Source organism: Castor canadensis, chromosome 1 (assembly GCF_047511655.1).
Source record: "Castor canadensis chromosome 1, mCasCan1.hap1v2, whole genome shotgun sequence".
NCBI lineage: Eukaryota > Metazoa > Chordata > Mammalia > Rodentia > Castoridae > Castor > Castor canadensis.
The window spans coordinates 143,071,875-143,077,850 of NC_133386.1; the positions used below are offsets into that span (position 1 = coordinate 143,071,875).

At 38.4% G+C, this 5,976-nt stretch overlaps 1 pseudogene; it reads right to left on the reverse strand.

Moving 5' to 3' along the window:
* Positions 1–3,787: 3,787 nt before the first annotated feature.
* Positions 3,788–4,752, reverse strand: LOC109676164 (olfactory receptor 52N2-like; annotated as a pseudogene).
* Between the last annotated feature and the right edge of the window lie 1,224 nt (positions 4,753–5,976).

Genomic DNA, 5,976 nt, shown 5'->3' on the forward strand with positions numbered 1-5,976 from the left:
TTTGTTTTGCAGTTCTATTTCATTCTTTTTTCAGAGGTTTTCCATATCCTGAGTGGCTTCCTCTTTAATGTTGTCTATTTTTGTCCTGAGTTCATTTATCTGTTTATTCATCATGTTCTCTGTTTCACTTTGGTGTTTATACAGTGCTTCTATGGTTTCCTTTATTTCTTCTTTTGCTTTTTCAAATTCTCTATTTTTGTTGTCTTGGAATTTCTTGAGTGTCTCCTGTACATTTTGGTTGACCCTATCCAGTATCATCTCTATAAAATTCTCATTGAGTACCTGCAGTATGCCTTCTTTTAAATTGTTCTTGTGGGCTTCATTGGTTTCTTTGGCATAGTTTATCTTCATTTTATTGGAGTCTGTTTCTGAGTATCTGTTTTCTTCATTCTCCTCTGGTTCCTGTACTAACTTTTTGCTGTGGGAAGACTGGTTTCCCTGTTTTTTCTGTCTTCCCATCATTGTCTTTGGTGTTGGTACTGTCCCTGTACTGTGTGCAATTAAGTATTTTCTAGCTTGTAATAATAACAATGGTAATATTTAGAATGGAAGTGTGAGCAGAGATGGAAAGCAAGAAGTTAAAGAAAAGGGAAAAACAAATACACAGACAAGAAGGAGAAAAGAGAACAGGGTATCAGACAAGAATGTTTCAAAGGTATGTTTCAAAGGAATGTTTCAAAGAATGTTTCAAACAGGGGGCATAGTGTACTAATCGACAGTAAGCTGAACAGACACTAGAGAGACAGAGAGAGGATTGAAAATCAAAAATAGAAAAAATAAGGATAAGTATAAAAATAAAAAATAAGTAAATGAAAGACATATCTATATATAAAAATGAATTAAAATAAAATGAAAAGTGGAAAATTAAAAAAAAAACCAAAAACCCAAAAACTAAAAAACCTCCAAATTCAAATGCAGTGAAGTTTCAGTCTTAATAATTTGGGTGTCCATCTCAGTCTCCAATCCTGCAGATGGTGCCTCAGATGTTGTTCTGTAGTTGTCTCATCAAAGTGGACACATACAGTAGAACAAAACTACACACACACAGAAAAAAAAACCCCACTAAGTGTCCCAAGTTCAAATACAATACAGTTTCAGTAAGTTTTTCAGCATGCAGGTGTAATTCGTTTGTTTTCTCATCAAAGGTAGGGAGAAGAAGAAAAAAAAAGAGTCTGGAGGCAGTACTGAGAATGGTATCTGTGGCTGTGGCTTGCCTGCCACTGCTGTCAGCCTGCTGTTGCTGGTGGCATTATTTATAGAGATCTCTGGGGTGAGCTTAGCACTCACCTGGCCCCACAGGCTTGGTTTGCTCAGAGTTCTCCTGTGTGGGAGCCTCTGCTACAAGCCTTCCCCTTTCCAAGCACACTGGGAAAGGTGGCACTGCACCTGTGTTCTCAGTCTGCATGTTTATTTACAGTTCATGTGGGAGGTGGGTCTTACACCCCCTCCTGTGGAGTGTTCCTTCCATGCCACTTTCACAAGCTTTCCTGCTCCTGATTACTGGGTGGTGCTGCTGCTCCTGCCAACCACCATGTTTGTTTACAGTTCATGTGAGAAGTGGGTCTTCCCTCCTCTCCTGTAGAATTTTCCTCCCTCTGCCACACTCACAAGCTTTCCCACTCCTGGTTGCTGGGTGCGCACCCCCACTCCCACTAGAACCTCTCTGGCCCACCCAGCTTGTTTATTTACAGTCCCAGGAAGGATTCCCTTCCCCCAAACTTCAGCACTCAGTGTGCCCCACCCTCTTTCCCTCGTGTCTTCATTGTTCTTATTACTTATTAGTCAGTTTCTCTTTTTTCCCCGGGTAGAGGTCAGTCTGTATAGGGGGCTATGCTGCTCTGGCCCAGGCTTGTCTGTGGGAGTACTGCAGTACTATGAAGCTCACCTGGTCCACGTCTTCCCAAGCCGTCTGGGCATGGGCAGCTGGCTGCCTGGGGGCCCTCCTGGTTTCTTCATTTAATGTGAAGTGGAGATTCTCTGCGCTGGCTGGAGGTGTGGAGGGGTCAAATTATGCCTCTTCTCAGTGATTATGCCTGCAAAGTGTGTCTCCAGCATCTCTCCAAGATTTCACTATAGGAGGCACGCTTTCTGCTTCCTCCCTCTAGCCGCCATCTTGGAATCTCTCACACCAGATCTTCTTACACCTGACTAACTATACTTTAGTAGCCACTGATCAACCTTTCCCAATTCTTTCCTCCCACTGGTATCCCCAGACTCTGGTAATGACCATCATGCTCAGAACGTCTCTGAGATCAACTTGTTAGATTCTGCACATGGTGAAATTATGTGGTACTTGTCTTTCTGTACCTGGCTTATTTTACATAATATAATTATTTCCAGGACTATGCATACTGTCATAAATTACACATAGATGAAAACTATTCCATTATATATATGGTCAATTTTTAAAAATTATATGGTTCAATTATTTTTTATTAACATGTATCGATTGTACAAATTGACTGAGTTCATTGTGTTATTCCATACACAATGTCAGTGATCAAATCCAATAACACTCTTGCTACAAATGGCCAGATTTCTTTCTTCCTTATGACTGAATACTTCATGGGATGTATAGACCACATTTTCTGTATCCAGTCATTTGTTGGTGGTCATCTTGAGTTTGTGAATAGGGTTTGCTGGGATTCTCTATTTCTTCCTTACCACTGAAAAGAGGAGATCTCTCATCAGCTACAGAGCAGGGTAGCAGATGCTAGTGTATTCTTGTCCCTCTTACTATGCTGTAGTCCAAGGTTCTAGTATCTTTGTTGTTGGTTTTTAGCATTATTTCATGATCACTCACCTCAAAATGCAGAAACACAAGTGTTACCTTGGGTCTTACTGGTGGAGGAGAGTTGAAAGTTCGGATCCTCAATTCAGCCATTTGAATTCCATCTCCACACTTTATTTGCCCTTTAATCAGATGATGAACACTCAGTTATTTCTATTTCTTTCCTATTGTGAATAGTGCTAAATGAACATGGAAATACAGAAGTCTGAATTTTCCATACCTCTATTCCTTTGATTATATCCCTATCTTTCATTTAGGTCAAACTGACATGAATATATTAATATTGTACTTGATAGTAGGGAATACATGCAACCTGTGCAAGCATGGGATAATTTTTATAATCAAAAACAGCTGCATAAAAACATGCAAAGAATTGTAGAAGTAACAGATTTCACTAAGGCAAGTTTCAGAGGCCTTTAGCAATTTTTTTTTAGTTTCCCTTGAGAAGATTTGCTTATAGGAGAAGTAAATATATTTATTTTTCTGACAGACGTCCCATTTGAGATTTATTCAACATGCAAAATACATTGAGAATTTAGGTTTCAATCAGCCTTTGAATCACACTGATATGAAATTCTTTTAAAAATGTTCCTCAAATTTGGGATACTTATTTCTTATTCATATAATTGATTTCCATTACTAATTACCTCTACAAATTAGAATTCAACATTATAGCAGTTATTAAATAAATATTGTTTTCTGAAATGAGAACAGTGTTTTGTTTGTTTTGATTTGTTGTTTTTGACAGTATAAGATTTGAACTTAGACTTGCTCTACCACTTGAAGCATGCCCCCTGGCCCCTCACTTTTTCTTCTTTTTTTTGCTTTAGTATTTTTCAGACAGGGTCTTGTTTTCAGCCTCAGACCACAATCTGCATTTGTATATATAGCTTGAATTACAAGCATGACCCACCATGTCCTGCAAGATCAGTATATTTTTTAACTTTTCACTCAACTATCATCTAAAATATAATCTTTTCTCTTTTTTTATATTAATTAATGAACATATTCCATTCCAAGCACATGCTTTTCCTTACAAAATAGTTTGATGACTCCTTCTCGGATCTGCTTGGTCTTGACTCCATAAACAATGGGGTTCAGAGTGGTAGGACACAATAGATAGAGATTGGCAATAATGATGTGAATATGATGGGGAATATTTTGTTCCCCAAATCGGTGAGTAAAAATGGTGAATAAGGCTGGAACATGTGATGACTATAGCACATAAATGGGAGGTACATGTGCCAAATGCCTTATGACGAGCCTCAACAGATGACAAACTCACCACTGTCCGCAAAATCATAGTGTAAGACACAGAAATACAAAACATATCAAATCCCCCAATCAAAAGGGCTGCCAAAAGTCCATAGGTGGCATTGACCTTGACATTACCACAGGATACCTTGGCCACAGACATGTGTTCACAGTAGGTGTGGGGGATAAGTTTTCCTCAGCAATAGGGCAGACGCTTGGTAAGGAAAGAATGCGATGAGCATTGCTCTCCTCCAGAAGGTTGCAAGACCAGTCTTACGCAATCACAGGGTTGGTGAGGATGGTGGTGTAGCATAAGGGGCAGCAGATAGCTAAATAGTGGTCCAGTACCATGAGCATGAGCATGCCAGACTCCATTGCTGTGAAGGTGGGCACAAAGAACATCTGCACAAGGCAGGCCTTAAAATCAATCTCCTCGAGGTTGAACCAGGATATGCATAGCATGTTGGTATAGTGCTGGTGCACATACAGGTATCAGTTAATGAGAGCAGGGCCAGGGAGTAGTACATAGGCTGATGGAGGACCTCCTCATGAACAATGAGATGAATGAGCCCAATATTCCCCACAAGAGCAATGATGTATCTGAAAAAGAACAGGAGGGAAATCCAGATGTGTGCAGCTTCCAGTCAAGGGACACCATTCAATATAAAGATTTCTGTGGTCAGCCTGGAACTGTTGGCTCCAGACATGACAAATGACAGGAGGAGAGCATGTTGCACTCTTTAACATTAGCAACTTCCTAGACAAGAAAATTAATCAAATTAGTACAGGAAATAGAAACAAAATGCCAAATTAATAATTAAAAGGTGAGTCTTATGACCTTGAATATGTGCATCTGATTGGGTCTCTGCAGTTCAGTGTCTCAGAAGGCTCTGATTGTAAAGAGATCCTTTGGGACTTTTGTGATAATTTCTATATTTACTAGTTCTTTATTTGGAGTGATAGAGAAATAAATGGTATCAAATTTATGAGTATCTTCTTCCATGTGTGGATTCTGGCCATGAGTTCTAATATTCACAATAATTATTGTTTTATACTTATATTTATCACAATATAAATCTCAACACACCTAACCACTTATATATATATATATATATATATATATATATATATATATATACATATTTATATATAACCACAAACACACATGCATATGTAAACACATATCTTTATACACACAACTGCATATTTTATAAGGTTTCATGAAAGAAAAATATAGAGTGACCACTATCTAGAGATTCAAATTTATGATATGAGCAAGATAAAAATATGTTAAGACAAAAATAGTAGTTATTTTACACAAGTAATTAATTATTTTTGGTGGGACTGGGATTTGAACTCAGAGCTTCACACTTGCAAAGCAGGCACTTTACTACTTGAGTTACACCTCCAGTCTATTTTGCTCTGGTTATTTTGGAGATGGGAGGTCTCACAATCTACTCGCCCAGGCTGGTCTAAAAGAGTGATCCTCCAGATCTCAGCCTCTCAAGTGGCTAGGATTACAGGCATGAGCTACCAGCACCTGGCTAATTAATATTAATTTTTGTAAGTTCAAGGAATATCTGTGTTTATACATAATTTTCTAGCATTAATTCATTAACTTTAAAATGTCATTGGAAGTGATCTATAAAAATATATTTTATAAATAATATAATTTTATGAGTTTTGCTTGAATATTCTCCAAAGTCTCATGAATTCAAGATTCAGTCCCCAGCTGTTGGAGTTATTTTAGGGGGTGGAGCCTGGTTGGAAGAAGTAGACTAGTGAGGGAATGCCTTTGAGGGGTTTTTATTCCCTGTCCCCTTCATGTTTCCCCCTCTGTTCCTTGGTGGACATAAGGGGAACAGTCTCTTTATTCAGTTTTCTATTGCCATGATTTTCTGTCTCATCTCAGTACCAGAATAATAGCCATT